This window comes from Arctopsyche grandis, chromosome 1 (genome assembly GCF_051622035.1).
Source record: "Arctopsyche grandis isolate Sample6627 chromosome 1, ASM5162203v2, whole genome shotgun sequence".
Classification (NCBI taxonomy): domain Eukaryota; kingdom Metazoa; phylum Arthropoda; class Insecta; order Trichoptera; family Hydropsychidae; genus Arctopsyche; species Arctopsyche grandis.
Genome location: NC_135355.1, coordinates 18,079,624 through 18,099,532, shown reverse-complemented (window position 1 = coordinate 18,099,532; position 19,909 = coordinate 18,079,624). Strand labels below are relative to the sequence as shown.

The 19,909-nt window shown below is 31.3% G+C and overlaps 2 protein-coding genes across 3 annotated transcripts in view; both read left to right on the top strand.

Annotated features, from left to right (window-relative positions):
* Window positions 1–19,909, top strand: part of LOC143912339 (uncharacterized) — a 976,232-nt gene that overhangs the window by 904,256 nt on the left and 52,067 nt on the right. The window lies entirely within an intron of this gene.
* Window positions 7,090–19,909, top strand: part of LOC143923094 (myosin-IIIa-like) — a 34,262-nt gene continuing 21,442 nt past the window's right edge. Inside the window, exon 1 of one of the 2 annotated variants that reach the window (XM_077446603.1) lies at window positions 7,090–7,324. The gene's annotated coding sequence lies outside the window, so the exon portion shown is untranslated. Of the gene's footprint in view, window positions 7,329–19,909 lie in introns of both variants that reach the window. The other variant, XM_077446610.1, reaches the window with a different exon arrangement.

Below are 19,909 nucleotides of genomic sequence, written 5' to 3'. Positions count from 1 at the left end.
TGTTTTGTATTTGTAGTTGTTTCTTACATATTTATTGAAACTGGCTGTAGGTGCAAGGCATTCCTTATGCTATATTTTATTTGATATTTTTACTTTATCTGTTATTATAAATGCTATTTTTTATGTTTATGTATGAATGTATTTATGTTTATGTTTAATTGTTATTTTGTTTTTTTTTTTCTTTTTTGTGCTATATTTTTTGACCATTGTGGCGCTTTAGGAATTCCTGTTATGCCACAATGGTCTGTTTAAAATAAATAAATAAATATGCTTCTCACTGCGGTGAATGCCAAACTCTGGTTTCGGAAAGGAATTGATACATGAATTAAAATAAAGTAATATGTATGTATAATAACACTGAGCAACAAAAAAAAAAATACCAGAGCGGAGACTAGCCAATCTTTACTAAGTTTAACTCACTGAATTCGAATATGATATTTATTTTTGTTGGTGGGTGATCGTTTACGAGATATGAGCGTTTAAAAAAATCCGCGATTTTTACAGTTTTTTGGCTTTTGCGGTCTTTAACTCAAAATTTAGGATTGTTACGCTCAAAGTGAGTATTGGAATAAATAGTCAGATATTTTTCCTATTAATTTTTATATTTCATTGCTTTAAAATACTTCTAATTAATTGTCTAGCGAATTTTAAAAGTCAAAAATATATTTTTTTTACGGATTTTTTTTCCGTGCTATTTTTCATTTATTTGTCAAATTTTTTATTTCACCACGTTTATAAGGATTGGTTTTCTATCTCAATATATTTTTTTTTATCTAGACGTACTAACTCAAGCGATAGTTGCAATTTAAATGCTTTCGTTGTGTATATGGTTGTATCGCGTAATATTTTGGTGCAAGCGAGACGGCATGTAACCATCTCCCAGAGTACAGCGGTCGTAAACGATCACCCACCAACAAAAATCAATATCATATTCGAATTCAGTGGGTCAAACTTAGTAAAGATTGGTTAGTCTCCGCTCTGGTAACTCAAAAACGTGATTTTTTGTTGCTCAGTGTAATAATAACAAACAATAACAATTAATAACACATACCTACTTGTATGAATCGCCCTATATTATCCTTTTTGAAAGTATCATCGTTTGGAAAGATAAACGTTTGTAAATTAAATGTATATGTATGTACATATTTTATATAGATTACCTAAACACAATCTGCTTTAGGTCATCGACTTTATAGAGTCTTGAATTAATATTATGTATTAGATGTATTATGAGCATTTATAAGAATTGTAAATAGGTTTTTGAGCTATTTTTCCTATTGCACTGTACATATTAACATTATAATAATATAATACTATGATTACTAACAAAATTAATTTAAAATTGTAAAATAGAAAATGATCGGTAGATCAGTAGCTATTAAAATATATATAAGATGTATTGTGAACATAATTTAGTAATAATAAAAAGCATTTAAAAATCAAAATATTTTATATATGTATGTTTGTATGTACATATTTTATATATGTATGTATATATGTACATATTTTATATATGTTTGTACATGCATAAAATGTTGCAAAAGAGTTGTTTTCAAGTTATGTAGGTATTGTAAATAGGTTTTTAAGCTCTTTTTCCTATTATGCTGTAGATTAACATTAGAATAATATAATACTGTGATTACTAACCAAATTAAATTAAATTGTAAAATAGAAAATGATCAGTAGATCAGTAGCTATTAAAATATATATAAGATGTATTGTGAACATAATTTCGTAATAATAAAAAGCATTAAAAAAAAAAAAAAAAAAAGTTATGTAGGTATTCTAAACATACTTTGGAAACTTCTTCATCTACTTTAAAATTGAATTCATTCAAATATTCATATAAGGCAGGAAAACAAACAAAATTGTTTGATTCAACTGATGAAATCCAAAATTGTATTTTTTTTAACAAAAGATGCAATTTTATCTGTTATATTAAAAATTGTAATACTTTTTCCTTGTAATGATAAGTAAACTTTATTGAACTTGGTAAAATAAATGCCAAATATGCAAGGTTTATTAACCATGAAGGATTTGTTAAAACTTCAACAAAATTTTGTGCCTTTGAAGTTCATAAAGTCTTAATAGTGCTTTTCCTCTTGATAGCCATCTCACTTTAGTTTGTAATAAAAGTGCTTTGTGTCCACTACCCATTTAATCGCACAAAATATTAAATAATCTGGATTGAAGTGGTATTGATTTTACATAGTTTATCACTTTCACGGCTTCATCCATAACATTTTTAAAATTTATGGAATTTGTTCTAGTCACCAGTGCTTGCCTATGCAAAATATAATGACTGCTGGTGGCTCTTGTATCTACTTTCTGGATACGTGATACAACACCTTTCATCTTTCCTCGAACACCATTTGGACAAAATATCAATAATACACATCAGTGGAGATTGATCATCACTCGCTTTTCAATATGAAGTAGAAGATATTTAAATGTGTTGCAGTGTATAAAATCTTTCCAAATTGTCACGGAACACCTATTCAGGTTCAACGGAACACTGGTGTTCCGCGGAACGTAGTTTGGGAAACCCTGCATTAGACAATTATTATATACAATGTGTATGGATATGAATAGACACGTATGGATGTTTATTCAATTGCGATGTTTTTTTGTAAATAGGGCAAGAAGGCGTATATTCTTGATTGGCTTGTTAGGTCTTCCTGGTATAATTTTGAAAAAAAAGCATTATTATTAAGAATTGGAATTTGTATGTGTATTCTATCAAACCGAATAAGTAGTTCCATTATCAAGAAATATAATAAATTATTATAAATAAGGGACGGATACTCTTAAATTACAATACACGTTCCATCAATTTTGAAAAAAATAGAGTAACAAAAAGGCTTTTCTACGAAGTTTAAAATAGCCATTGCACCAAAAGACATATTGCCCTAATGAGCATCCGCTGTCTTATTATAAGCTAAAATAAAGTGTTATCTACAGATATTATTTCTATTTTATGGGGTATATTTTGGAAGAAATATTAAGTTTAACCCTCCCTCACCGAAGTGGGGTATGCAAGTGCCTCAATTTTTACGTTTTTCGTAATAACTATGTGGTTTTCAAAGCTATACACCCTATAGTTCTTGTATTCCTGGATTGAACTACAAGAAATTTATTTTAATAGATTTTGTATGATTTAGAAAGGGGGCACATCGTAAAAAAATAAATTTATACATTTCTACGTTCCAAAGTTTGATTTAAAGGCGGTAGCGATAAATCATGTTTTTGACTGTTAGCTTGCATGTTCCTGTTGATCGATGAATCAATGCGAGAGAAAGAGACAGCTATATTTTCGTAAGCTATTGTTTTCGTCGCTTTTGGCGCGTGGCCATTGAGTCATGCAGTCACCTGTTGGCCTTACCTATGTGCGTTTGCGTGTTGATGCTTGTCGTTATTTTTTAATACAAAAGTAGTCAAAAACATGCTATAGGACAAAAACTTTTTTTAGTTGATGTATAAAATGATTAATAAAATATATACTGAACTCATTTATATTCAGAAAAGCTGTATTTTGACTAAAAAATACTGGGGTTTTACTCGACCCCGGTTCGGGACACTCGTTCGATCTCGTCCTTCAAAGGTTAAGATAGCCGACATAATTGATACAATCGAGAAAAGAATCTGTTCAAGGAAAAAAAAATCAGTCACATATGTATGTATGTACATGTATATGTTAAGTGCCAACATTTTTTGGGATAATTTGAAATTATGGATTTTACACTATAAGTTAAACAAAAACAGTGTTACAGTTATTAAGTTACAAAGTGCTTGTTATCTATATAAGAATGTACACGATTATTGTCGGAAGCCATATCCGGGACAAATTTGCGTATTTTAAACGTTACAATTGCATTATGAAACTGAGACCGCATTACAAATTTAGAATTTTTCCTGATTGGATTGTAAAAGCAGCAAGAAATAAGTTTTTGATATAATCTATTCTTGTTTATGACGTGAATAAAAAAATAAACAGTTAGAGTGCAAGTACGGACAGTATTCTTTGGTACATTATATATGGACCCATTCTCCATTAATACGCGTCCATATATAATGTACCGAAGAATACTGTCAGTACTTGCGGGCTACCTGCTGCTGCCGATGCGTGCCGACTTGGTATAAATAGATCTTTAGTAGTTGCTTAAAAGCAAATACACACAGAGAGGTACGCGGTACGTATTTTTTTCAGATAGAACTCCAGTGCCCAGCAAGCAACACCCACCGGAGTGTTTTCGGTGATATTTTATCCTAGAATATCACCGAAGTTGGTTGACCGATAACGGTGGTTCTCATATTTGAAAAAAAATGTTGAAGAAACTTGTCAAAATAATAAGATCGTACGAATGACATGGTTACGCCTTTTACCACTGGAACCCGCGCACGCGTCCCATACCGCACTTTTGATTTTTTTCTTACCATTAAACTGTCAAAATTTCATCGTTGAAAGTTTTAATTATTATTATGATATGGTTTTGTCTAGCCATCACAGGAAATAAATAATTAAAACGTGTCATCAATGCCACACTTCATTTGCGAAACTAGTTTCCATTGTGATCGTCTATAAACTCGTTCGGTGAAACTTTCGAAAATAAATCAATACGCAAATGATTTTCATTGATTGGGTTAACGATTCCTTTTAATAACAAATTAAAATGGAACGTGTATATTTATTTATTTATAAACATAGTTACCACTATATCAGTAATGTATAATCGAATCACAATACAAATCCAATTAAAACTATCAACTTTCGCATTTGAAAAAGGTTGAATATTATGGTCAATAGTGGATATAAATGCTTTTTATACAGTCACGTGTATAATAATGTATTTTGGATTGTAAAAAATCAAAATAGTTTTTCTCATTTCCATTTATATTTATGTATAATAAATTCTCACGAAATTATTATAGTATAGAATACACGTACAATAATTAATAATTCAGATTAATTCATATGTAGTTTACAATATCTTTTACGTAAAATATAACTTAATTTAAAAGTTGTTATCGACGTCACTGGTGTATAAGAATATACATAGGTAACGGCTTTAACTTGTTCCGACACGCAGACCTTCAAGCTGTACAGCAGTTTTTATTATTAAACTTATTTTATAGAATGTGAAACAAATACAATACTAATATTGTATTTGTATTATATTTAATATTGACATGTAATCTTATATACATATTTATGTATGTATCTTCTCTAAGTACATATACATACATACATATGTATGTATGTAGGTGTATAAAAATTTAAAAATTGACATTAGTAACACAATTATTAAGAGAACCTTCTTCTTTAAATATTAATATTATTCTAATTTAGACAATAGATAGTTTTTGAAAGAGGTTGAATCTCTATAAGCTAATACATAATGTACATATTTATTTATCTAATATATCATTTCGAAAAAGACTTTGTATGTATGTATGTAACTATGTAACTATTGTTGGTCCGTGACGTTAAATGTAATAAAAAAAAAACAAATGAATATTCAAATAAATTTAAATAAAATAAAACTTTTCAAATAAATTTAATAAAATGTTTACTATTAAATTAGCCATGTGTAAGCGGTTTATAGTACAAATACCGAGCGAAGCCAGATAAAACCACTAGTTTTTTTATATTTTATCTTTCACTTGTCCGAGCAATGCCATTCAATTCGGTTATAAATAAATAAATAAAAAAAACACGAAAGAAAAATGTTTTTTTTACTAAAATATGTTTTTATGTCTTTTATAAATAGAATTTGGTCTATTTGTATATTTAAAAAAATCAGAATTTTGTCGTTGTATATGTCCTGATGATATTTAACCAAATAAAAGCAAAAGAAATGAACGAATATAGAGACATTATTGACTTTAGTAGACCAGCCGCGTGTGCATCTACATATATTATATGACTATACAATTAGGCTGGAGCGAAAAATGTGAATTTTGGATTTTGGAATTAACGTGCATTTTGAAATTGACCCAGTGGAAAACTTTCATCGTATCAAGTGAACGTTAAATAAAAATTTCTGTGACGCCAAATAATCGATTTATCTCGCCAAAATTTTTGAAAAAGTAGGTTTTGACGTAAAACCTCACATTTTTTGTCAAAATTGATCATTTGGCTTCCTTTTATTTGATAAAATTCGTTTTTTTTTGGATATTCCTTGTGTTCAAATTATAGTTAAGTACCCAAGGGAACTCAAAGACTTTTATTTTTAAAATAATCAAGGGAACTTCCTCTATATAAACCATTATAAATATCCATTCCGAGCGTGGCGTGCATTGTATGGGGATTTTAGAGCGAAAAGGCAACTTTGAATTCTCGTCAATCAGGCAAAACAATACTAATCGATCCAAATAAACTTAAATAATAGAAATTCAAAAATATTCTTGATAAAAAGATATATGAAAAAAATCTAATTTTTCGTTTGTCGGAGGCACAGGACATTGCATTGCATTTTTTTAACGTTCCCTTGATATGACGAAAGTTTTCCATTGATGAAAATTCAAAATCCGCGTGTTTCGTCTTTGTCGTAATACATACATACATATGTAATTATTGAAGAGTGGACCAACTTTGCGCCGTTCTTTGTTCATTGTTCGCCGTGCTTTGTTCATTTTTATGATGAACCCTTTGTTATGATCTCTAGCGTTGTAGTTTGCCCTGTTTCCTGGAAAATATACCCAAAATGACCTATTTCCTAGAAAAGGCACGCTTCCGGTCCTACTTCTAGTTATTATCTTATCATATTAACCACTTTAAAGTCGAATATGTTATGATTTTTGAAAATTTAATTGAAAATCACCAAATGAATATTCTAAATCTTCTCAACAAACAAAAAAGCCACTATTGAACAATATGTATCTATGTATAATAACTCTAATCCAATTAGCTCAACCGATATTTGCGATAAGAACCGGTATATGTATGTATAGGTAATCAGTAGCGCATGGTATACAAAACTGACAACGTTCGTGGGGGAAAGTATGAATAGAAATACTCACAGTATTGCCAGTAGAGCCACTGGGGCCATTGAGAGGTGCACTCTAACAGAAACTTTGGGAACAAGTGGCACGTGAAGAGTGCGATGCGACTGCTACAGCTGATTTCACATGTGACAGTCAAAGTTGTGGTCTTGTTCAGTGCGGTCGTCGCAAGTTGACATACTTCCGTCATACAGTTATATCTTATGGTTATGTTGACAAACCAAAGTGGTTTGCTGAAAACCACCGATAGACTCTGATGCTGCAGTGAGGATCGGGTTGGGATCGTCGACCCGTGGCGACTTGGGCATTATTCAGTGGCGTCGTGAGTACGAATTTTACATGATTTTAAAATTCAATAGTAATAGTAATTATCATTTTTATGGCATGCAACTCAAGAATGAGAAGATTGATGTATGTATGTGATTTCAATGGGTTAGCGTGCGATCATAAATATGCATCTGTATCTATGTACATATGTATGTATGTGTAAGATGATATTTTCGCTATGTATCTTAATTTGTACATGGAGGTACGCATTCTTATTTTCCTATACGGAATATTAACTTATGCTATTCGAGTTTCATTATTGAATTTTTTTGTTATTAACTATTTATTGTACGTAGATAATCGCTATTTTTAACCGCGCGCTATTAACATTGTGTGCTTATTGAGGTATGTTTGAATTGGAAAACTTATTTATTTATCATAAATTAAGGTATATGTTTAAAGCAATACATCAATATCGATATTATGTTATGCTTATGATATTGTATTTTAAATGGATTTAGTTGTTGTCATAATGTGACATTTGTGCGAAGTGTTGCTTTCCAATTCATATGTAAATAAATAAAAAAATCAATAAGATTTCAGTTCATACATTATGAAAGGTCAAGGATATTTGGTGCATTGTAACAATTGTTGCAATTTTTATATTTGTTAAATACATAGTTTTTGGGAACTGTGTCTATTATTTAGAAAATTTAACTCATTTCAATTAATACTTATTTTTGGAATTTAGCAATAAGTCGTTCTGATCTGTGCGATTACGAATTAACGATTTTTTAATAAATATCATTCATTATTACATTTCTTAAACCCATTTTATGATTAAAGAAATATATAAAATAATAAGAGGTAAGTAAAAATAGCACACTTTTTACTATTTGACTCACGGTCGATTTCGCATTTCAATTTAGGTTCGATTTATTTAATTTACTCACACGAAAACACCGAACTGTTTCTCAATTAGTGCGATGACTGGATAATCTTATTTCTTCCATAAGACGAAACTGTATGCTTGATAATTTGATTGAGCTAAAATTTTATTAGCGTAATTTATCATTTTTTTTCGCATATCAAAATTGGACTTTCGTTCCAATTTTTAGCGTTTCATTATATGTAAGCTTGACATTTGCAATAATTGATATACATATATAGATGGCCATGTTCTTACACACTTCCATGGAGATAACATGAAGTATATGTATGTACATATACGGAATTTTCGTATATTGAAGTCTAATTATAAGCTTATTCAAAAACGGAAATACAATACGTATATACATAGGTATGTATGTCATTAGAGAAATTTTGGCTGGGCAATCTACTTAAATTGCATTATTGATATGATTAGAATTCAAATTTTTACTATAATTTGAATGTGAATAAGTATATTAATCTGGATAAGTCTATGATTGTATCGATTGTTCAAAACTTAACGGTAATAAAATAAAATAGATAACCAAGCTTTGTAATAAATGACATTTAAAGGAAATTGTATATGCATAAATAGTAAATAGGCACAGGGATATTAGGTTTATTAATTGGGATAATCCCAAAAGGTAATTGAGAAAAGTAATAACTATGTATTTGGAAGTAGTCTATTAATTTTATTTAATAAGTTCCATGTGTCTATGATACAAACCATGTGTATGTACATGTAACATGCTAACTGCATCTTACTATAAAAGTTCATTTAATTTAAAAAAAAATTTATCCAAATTCTGGAAAAATATTGAAAGGCTTCCAATAAAAAAAAATTGTGCCTCTCCACGCCGAAGCCAGAAAATAACTGCCGATATGCATATATCATATTACTTCGTGACTATAATACTAATATTTTAGCCTAATTATCCATTTTAAGAGGCTTTTAACAGTACAACCGAATCATGTATTAGTTTGAATTCGTTTAATGTTAAATATTCAGGTCTGATTGAAGCCTTATTAAGTTTCATATCGTTTATGTGTGTACAATGTACAAGTTTTGGGCTTTAGATTTATGTAGTTGTAATGTGAAGCTATATATGTGTGTATGTATGTATTTAATTTTTATTAAATGTTTTTTTTGTGCTGTTTTAAGGTTTTGATATAAAAAAGGATTTTATTTTATTTTTTAGATACAGAAATGTGTATTGGCTTATTACACATTTCTGTAATAAGTCAATGTGTGTTGTCGTAATATTATTTGAAAATTGTGCTCTTAAATTGCAACATGGGAAATTAGATCAAGTTTTATTAGAATGCATTGTAGCATAGACGTCATACGACCTTCCAAATATGTACAGTTACGTATCGAATGTATTATTCATATCAATTTTCAAATTCACTGTTGTGTCCGTCAATTTGTTAGCATTATACGAGTACATCGCCGTTAATGAAAATAATAATAATGAAAATAAATTCACCAATGTGAGAAAGACGAGTTAATTGCCGGACATACATACATAACAGGCGATTTCGGCGTTTTTGAGATAATAACAAGTTTTGGCGCTCGCCGTAGCCGCTTAACCAAGTTTTATCGTTAGTGATTTAATAGTTAACCGTTGTTTTAGCATATCGCGGTTAATTGGTCGCTAACTGTAACAGTGCGGTTCAAAAGTTCGCCGACTTATTAACCATTGTTCGACCGCGCAGAAACGTCTCACGACTGAAGATCTTACTGATCAGAGAACCCTCTGCGAATTCCGTTCGAGGTTTGATTTTTTTGCGACGAGAACTCGTCAAAGCTTACACGCCATTCTTGCTTAACAGTGATGACTGTGGACAGTTATCGTGTGCGTTTCGAAGGACGTAGATAATGATAAATCTTAATTGGCCGGTTGGCGATTAATCCGTTAACGATGATCGTCCCCATTTTTTATTATTTTGACAGACTAGGTGAATTTAATTTAATTAGAATTGTGCGAGGCCATAATTAAAAACATATATGTATGTACATATGTATGTGCAATTGCATCATTTAACTACAATCATTTTTACAAGCCTCATATTAGGTTGATTTTTTCTCTTTTGTATACATATGTAAATGCCAAGCACATATAAATACCAAGGACATTGTTCATTGATTTCATATAATTGGACGCGAAAATATTTCTAATATTTTTTATTATAGTGTATACTTTCGCAAGATCGGTTTTGTAAAGCTAATATATTAATATAATGATATTAATAAACAAATAATACATATAATCAGTATCAAAACGCCTCGCAAATAAAATAAAATAATTGAATTTTACAATTCTGATCAAACAAATCAGATCAATCTTTTGCACTCGCATAATATTCATACTTAAGAAGCACCGTGTGAAATTTGACGGTCAGTTAAATTAAAATGCAAAGTAAAACTATTGAAATTTAGCAGTTTAATATCGATAGAGTTATTGTATAAAAAATCAGTTCAAATACAGTTTTTTAATAAAATAAAACAATAGAATGTCACAATTTTATTTTTTATATTTTTCAGCCATAATAAATTCTGTAAATATGGTAGTTATTTAGAAGGAAAAATATTCTATTTACTATCATGAGAGATTCAGAATCATTCCAATGTTTGATCTAGATTATTCAAACTATGAGGATACGTGTGGTGAAAGGAGTGAGACCTTCAAAATTTTCGTATTAAAAAATAATATGGAAACTAGGAAGAATGCAAATAAAAACAAAAGCAAATTTTTTTGACAAATAAAGAGAGCAAGAACTTTCGTTTTAAGTTTGCAATACAAGCTTTTGCATTGGTTGCTGATATTTGGAATATAATGTGATACGAATATTGTACTATCACATTTTTCATGTACATATGTATGTGCTGTAAGTAATTTAAAGTTCGTCATTGATTAACAACATTCAGACAAATACAAACCAGTGTCTTAAATTCGAAAATGGTGAAAGGTACGTACGAATATGTGCTTCATTTGACCCTGAGATTCGAAAGGTCGTTTCGTAACTCGTTTTCATGCCGTTTTCATCGTTTGTACAATGTGTAACACACAAAAAATACAATAGGGTATTGTTGAATATTTATATGTATACAATGCATGAAATCTATTTTTCGACTAAATTAGCCCGTATTTAATAAAATGATTGGTAAATCGTTTTATAAATCAATTAAATCGGTCGGCCGAGATGTGTTTCGCAATACACCGTGTTTCCTAATGAAATTGCACAATAAGTGCATCCACCCACCGTTTACGACCGAGGTTTAATTGTTGCTATTAGTTATAACAATGCGAAAATATAGAACATTATGTGTTGTAACAACAATACACGATAAATATAACGTGTGCATAATTATTAACACCGGCTAATCCGCATCGATTATGATAATATTATTCCGTACATATGTATATGAATAGAAATAAATTCGACACATATATAAACGGGTACCATTTATCGGCCCGGCAAATAAAAATAATGCCCCTCTCTAAAATAGCTCGCACCACAGAATCGGTCAGAACCCGTTTGACGTTTGGTTTGCTGGGCGAAAACCAATTCTGTCGTGCGAGCTATTTTTAGAGATGTTGATTTGACATTAAATGTCGTTTTGACATTTGTCGTGTAATTTATTTTACAGTCGTGCCAAAAATATTATCCCAATATAAACTATGTAGATATTATTACAATTGTGATGGAATCGGATATAATATAAATGAATTTTAACGGTTATTTATTATTGAAGGCAAGTACTCAATATTCTCACGACAGATATTGAAACTTATTAACATTTTTATTCGAATTTTCATACATACTCTTATCATTCATCCTGAATATTTTTACGTTAAGTATGTTGTAAGTATTTTTATTCGCTTACGACATGCGGATAATTTATAGAAATTTGTTGATTTATGGTAAATAAACTTTGATTGCATCATGTATGCGTTATCACGGACATCCCACGCGTAAGTGCGGACGTTCAAACGTTATTTTACCGCCACCACTATGATTCACGATATGATTATTAGTAAATGTATATTACAATGATATGTACTTACTTCTTATCGCATTTTATAGATAAACCATCAGTGACCTTATACTAGTGGAAGAATTTCGTGTACAATAAATTTGATTATGAAAGTTTTTTACAACCCATTCTTTTTACAAACCAATAGAACATTATTTTGGGTGTCCTCTTTTCCAATGGCCAAGATATGGTAACCTTATTACAGTATTATATTTATTTAAAGTTTGGATCATTGTAGCATTACAGGAATTCCTAATGCGCCACAATGGTCAAAAATATAACAGAAAAGAAAAGAAACAAAATAATAACTAAAGAAATTAGACATAACAAAAACAAAACATATATATTCACACAAACAACTAATAATAATAATAATTACAAATTATAAAAAACAACAAAGAAGGGAAGGGTCCTATAAAAGAAAAAAGAGAAAGAAAAATAAATATAACCATATGTTTATACAGATAAAAATACTTTTATACATCATAAAAAACAATAGCAGATATCAAATATAAAATTCTTATATTATCATACATAATTAACGGCCATTCACCATCCACTCCTGGATCTGGGCCTTTCTAATACGCTTCTATTCGTCTCTGTTTAGGGAAAACTCTCGTCCATCTCATCTCACATTTTTTTTTGATTTCATCTACCTATCTTACCTGTAGCCTTCCTTGCTTCCTTTTATATTCTCTTGGGTACTATTCGAGCACTTCATTCGTCCATCAGTCGTCAGTTCTTCTAACTACGTGACCCGCCCATTGCTATTTCCATCTCTTTACTCCCACCATTTCATCAACCACCTTTGTTATACATACTTCTCCCACGTATTCCGTTTCTCCTCGTTATGACAAGCATACAGCGTTTCATACTTATTTGAGCACACTGAACCTTATGTAGCATTCTGGCGTTTAAAGCCTGACCGCACTAGGCGGAACTGCACTGCAGTGGAACTGTGCGGCCAAATATAGTTTGTATGAAATTTTATGAGATAGAACGCACTACGACTGGAGTGACATTGCGTGTCAGAGTTGCCTTTTGTACCAACTCTGACGTGCCGCGCAGTTCCGCTGCAGTGTATTTCCGCCTAGTGTGGTCAGGCCTTTAACGCCCAAGTTTTTCACTCATACATCAACGACTGGCAAGGCGCATTGGTCGAAGATCTTTTTTTCAAGCACGGTGGCATTTTAAATTTGAAAACGGCATTCGTTCGCCCAAAAGCACCCCATCCTAATTTCATACGTCTCTTTATTACCGGACATGTCGATGATTTGACTTAGATATAAATATTACTATTTATAATACTATAATAATAAACTACTTATACTGTCACATTGTCTTTTGTTATACTATCGGGCATGTAATATTTGTTATACATTAATTTAGTCTTATCTGCAAACGCTAATTTTTAGTCACACTTTCCTACTTTTCCTGTTTAGCTGTGTTAGTATGTTAATTAAATCAGCTGGATCACGAGCCATTAGTACTTTATAGTCTGCGAATCGAAGATTCGATCGTTGATGTTTAGATCTATTTTTTCCCATTCCAAGTTCCTGATAACGACTACAAGCACCGCATTTAATAGCTTGCGAAATATGTTGTCTACTTGACTGACTCCTTTACCTAAGCTAAATTTATCTGTATCTGAAAACAGCTCAACCGAAGCTGTGGCGTTATAGTATACTACTGCAGCTAAAAGCCCCATATAAGGTTCCTGCACTGCATGTGTTTGTAGGGCGTTAAATACTGCACTAGAACTACATAACTGTGTCGAAGGCTTTTTCATAAACTACAAACCTTAAACACAATGGTTGTTGATATTCATTGGCACGCTCCACTAATTCGTTTAACTATGTACTTGGAGAAGGTCCATTGTGCTGAAATTTGCCCTAAATTTCCTCAAGGATAGTCAACCATTCAATAATTCTGGTATAACCTTAATCGTAGGGGTAGAAGGTCGTAAATTACAGATGGTTGGAAAGTTTTGATTAGACCTATCTATCAGAGAAGTTTGAATTTTCACTCTCGACCAATTTGCTCATTATATGTATTATAGAAATACTGGTAATTCGTGGAGTGATAGACGGTTAAGTCTTCTCTTCTATGATTCAAGTTTTTCCAGATTTTCCCACTCTCGATAGCCGACATTCAACCGATTTTCTGAAATGACTACTTAAGCACGCACGTCTTCATTTTCTCGTTCGAAAATTTCATATATGTATGTGTGTATGCAATATAGCTATAATAATAATATTAAATGTGCGACCTCGATGCGGGCATGAAATGATCCCGTCTTGGTGCAGCATCAGCAAAATTTCCTTCCGGTTATTAGTCACACACTGAATCTAGTTGCATTCACCATAATATTTACCATTGTATGTATGTACATATGTATTTATTATTAGCTCACGTGCTCCCCCTAGGCGCTGCATAAGCACAATAATTGCTTAAACGAAATAATGTTACTGGCGAATCAATTCGTTTCGCCTATGAACTCGTACCTATGGATAATGTTATATGTTCATAGGTACTTTGGATGGTGATTCTCTTACCGGTCGATCGGTCGTAATTATTGTACAAATTGTCTAGTAGCGGTGCTGTGTTTTTAAAATTTTACACGTAAAATTTAAAGAATACGACCAATCGTGCACGTAAATGGTGCATTTAAAAACACACGGATTAATTTACTTTATTCTTCTTTTTATATATATATATACTTAGATGTATGTATATAATTGTGTAGTCAATTTAGTGTTGCTACCTCAGATGACTGTGATATGTATTTATGTGATGAAGTGTCTTGAGAATAATGAATCTCTAGTGATAAGAATTCCGTTTTCTAGATATAAATTGGTTTTAGAAGTATTCTTTATTCGGAAAAATTTGACATTTAAATATTGGCCTCGGATTTAAGAGGGCTGTACACCCGAAACCTTAATTTTGTTGCCGTTCCTTTCTTCGATATATATATTGAGTGAATGTATATATTGAGTGAATGCGACAATATATCTATATCAATATATATATTGAGTGAATGCGACAGTTGCGCTTCGACCAGATAAAACGTATTTTAAATTGACAAAATCGAGGTTTCGTATTCTCCTATTTTCTCCTCCGAAACTGGACCAATTTTAAAAAAAATTTCATCATCGGTATGAGAAAAATATTTTCTGTGCAACTATTGGCGTATTTTTTTTTAAATCGACCGTTAAATAAGCACGCTGGACTCTTTTCGTGGGTGTAAAAAAGAGGCTATTTTATTGATGCTTGGCGGCTCCTAGCTCCTATAAAAAATAACTAATCAAAAAAATAAAACGATAGATGCAACTCAATGGTGGATATCCATAGCATATTAAAAAATAATTTCTCTAGTGACATAATTGAGGAAGGGAGAAGTCTAGTACGTTTGTATGGACAAGGCGCTGGTGTCCAGCCCTCTTAATAGATGATGGTACGAAAAAACCTATGATTTCATGCCAGAATTATATATTCTTGTAAATAAAGTTTGAATTTTTGTGGAATTTGTAAATAATTCGTTAAATGAGCCGTTATATTTGAAAGTGGCGGAAGTACAATTTTCTACAATATTTCTGTTTGTAATAATTCACAAATTGTTATCACTTATTTGAATTCGATATGTCCAGAATCTCGGAAAAGCGGAATAAACGTATTACAGGCCACCGGTATTTTTAAATATTGTTAAATGCAAAACTTTCTATTTAATGTTTTGCGAGGTATTTCTCGAAATTAAGAAGAGTAGACCGCCAATTTCTCGAAATAAAGAAGGGCGTCAATTTCAAATATAACGGCTCAAATCTTAAAATCTCTTAATTTTTAATAAAAACAATCATGTGAGAGGTTATTCTCTCAGACTCACAAAAAGTTAAATCCAACAAGATAATTAGATATTCTTTCTTTTAATACGGGGTACGCATAAACACGCTGACAAAATCCGCCTTATGGCTCCCTCGGGCGATTTTTTCTAAGTGCCCCTAGAAATGAAAAAAAAATGGGTTTCAATCTTCTTTTTTCGGGCTTGGGATCGGCAGCAAAGTGGTTACCAAGATTTCCCTACCCCAGATGGAGTTAAAAATAAATAAATAAAATGATTATTCAGAAGTGAACTTTCCGAGCTTTTCTTTCAGCAAAATCTATAATTATTGCTGAAAAATCAAGATTTTCAGTGATATCATTTTCAGTAGATAGAGTTTCAAAACTGGAAAGTCTACTTTTTGACACAGTAGACCGGATATAAGTTTAAGTTTCGAAAAACTACGTTAATCACTTGATACATTTTCAGGAAGTGTCAGCAAAATTCGTATAGCAACCCAAAAGTTCGGATAAAATTATTGTAAATTGCTGTTTTATAAAATTTACTACAATGAGTGGATTAATTCTAACTTGAACTTTATTTGGAAGAAAGGCTTTTAAATTAATAGGTTCATCGCCAAGTTCTAATAATATCAAATTTTTAATTCGCGGTGAGCTTAATTTGAAGATCGGCTCTTTCCTGTAGATTGTTTATAAAATACACAAAACCCCCACGTCTCTGAATATTTATTCAACTTTTCGAATCTTTCTTTCATTGACACTAATCTAAGAATTAAAAATTAATTTAATTGAAAAGGAACATCGTACCAAACAATTAATGAAACAAGAAAGCTGTAATCTTTTAATTGTTCCGCTAATGTGATTGCTTTATGAGCTACACCTGGATCCTTTCTTTCAGTTTCAGATAAAGTAATTAAAGCATCATGAACGTCAACAATTTGATGACGAACTACTATGACACTTGCTATTTTCGCTTTGCGTCGTGTGTCAGATAATAAGGAATTATTTAAGGAATATAATTGCACGTGAATCAGTTAGAATCTTTCAGCGATATGTTGAAGCTGAAAATAGTGCAAACATGTCTACAGTTTAGAAAGTAGAAGCGCCTTTGGCTCTTTAATCTAAAATTTTGTAGGGTTTGGCAATCTAATTTTAAATTTTAACGTGCATCGAGCAGCGCCCTAACTTACTCGGCGCCCTCGGGCGCCGCCCAACCCCCCCCCCCCCCCTAAAACCGGCACTGGTCAATTAATCTATTCACATACATATGTACATTGTAAACAGTACCACTATTATGGATTACGTCGAAGTTCATCTGTAACTATGTACAATATGTATTTATGTATGTACATATGTATACATTGTATATCAATTGCATAACAAACGTTTAGTTTTTGAAATGCATTTGCATCTGAACAATTCGATTTGGTCGGAAACCGAGCCCATTTCCTTGTCGGTCGACGATTGTTCGCGGGGAACGTGTTTGGTCAACAATATCAACAGTTATTTTTTGATGCACCAGTTTGCATACATTACTGGGGCCGACCATCTGTCTCTACTGATTTATTGGGCAACCAGACACCATAAACGCATACTGTGTGGAAACAAGAAAAATAGAAAAGCACGAGCGACGAAGGGAGTCAATGTTTCCATTATGCGCGTAAAAAAACACACACACATGCCCAAGAGTCAAAATTATGAACATACGCAAGTGTTATGAAATTTTTAAAAATTCACTTCCGGAATGCGTTCCCAGAACAAAACATCGTAAACGAAAATAATCGCTTTACGATTTCACACGAAGATTAAATGCATGATACGTATTAGATTAGTGAATTTTGTAGTTGGCATTGTTTAGAATGTAATCCGAAAATGTAATTTAAAATTATGGAGGTGGGGCAAAAGTCACTTAATAGTTTATTTGTAGCTTTCTCATTTTCTAATTATTGATTCGTTGTTATGATTTAATTTATGCACGTGTTTGAATTTTATTATGTAAAATATATGCAATTAATCTTTTCAACGGCATATCAATATCGAGGGAGCACTCCATCAATTATGTACAAAATTTGACTTGTCAAACCTGTCGGGAAATTAAACGTAATTATATGATCACCAAATATGTATGCATGTGCTTCTATCTTATAGTTGTTTCATCTTTAAAAATATTAATGGAATGAAAGATAGACATAAGAATTAATGCAGAAAGTGATGTTTTTCTTCACGTACGATATATTATTATATTACATTGGATGTATGTGTTCACGATATGTTTTATATTATTATTGCATCGTATCAATAATTATACTCAAACAGATTTATGTACGTAGTATACATATGTATAACAGTTCAAACACAATATACAATGTATGTATGAGTGTGTGTACAAGAATATAAGAAATTGCGATCGTTTGATCCGAAGGTAATGTTGTTGTGTGCATTAATCATTTTATTGTAAAATATGACTTTCCAATCTCTCTATCAAATAGTCATTAATTTCATTTTAAATTAACGTACAAAAAAACCTACAGCAATGCTTATTTTTTGTGATTGAGAATAAACGTACTCATTCATTGACCGTATGTCTACGGTTTAACGATTGTAATAAAAAAATCTGTCATTGTTATCAACTAACTTCACAAGCTCAATAGCAAGATTTGTACTCGAGATTAATAAATTAAATATAAGGCTATGTTTATAAGTGGTTGGAGTGGGTTTATCATTAAAACGTTATCCACATATCATGACGTGCATTATATTATACATAGCAAAGGTTTAAGTCTAAAGGTATCAGGTATAAGGCTAACACAAACCCGAGCTATTATAAAACGTTATTTTTGTTAAAAATATCAAAATTGGTGTCATTTTAATTTCAATAATGTGTATTAATATGTTCAAATTTAAGTGAAACAAACAAGCGCAAACAACTTGTTTAACTTATGAGTGTATAATTTATTTATATGTCCTTCATTTCTCCAAAAAATTGTCCATTGGAATTTGCCGATGATTAAAATTTTGAAATACCTTTTAAAAATCGAGTATGCTACTGCAAACTATAGGTTATTGTGATTGAAATTATCAATCGTAAATTTAATAATTAATATTTTATATGTATGTATATATGAGTCGGAAAAAGTACTTCGTATACAAATACATCATTAAAATATGAAAATATTAATTACTTTAACATGAAAAGTAAAAAAAAATAGTATTGCTCGATCAAGCAGTAAGTGTAGAAATTGGATTGTATTCTTTTCACATTGTGAAAAAATCAAGTATAAAAATAAAATCATAAAATGATTTTCTTAAATACGTAGTTTATAATACGTTATATACAATTTTAACGTCACGTTAAATAGATAAACTCTATTGTTACAAATGAAAATGACGTGCTATTATATTGTACGCGTTCGCCGAACTCTTCCGCCTAATCTATCATGTTTCGTAACTGGGAAACGCTCTTATTTTCTAGAATCTTTCATCTTCATTGTGCTGATAAGCGTAAGATGAATTAGAAACTAGCTAAATAGATGAGTCGAATGCGAAAAAAAACCGGTCGTGTCGCCGACTGACGACACTGCGCGAACTCAGCCGACAACAATTTAGTGAAGATCGTGAGAAGTATCATTCTCATTTCCATTTGCATTTTTCCATTGACTTTCTTTCCGTGCCGACACAAATGAGATTTACGAGTTCCTCCATCGAGTTTCTTCTATCAACTCGATGGAAGCCTTGTTTGGAAAAGTGCAGTCGAGTGCAGTGGGCGGTGCATAAGTTGTCCATTGAAGTGAAGATTTTAAAATACGCCAACCTGATCTGATTTGGGTATGTAATTAG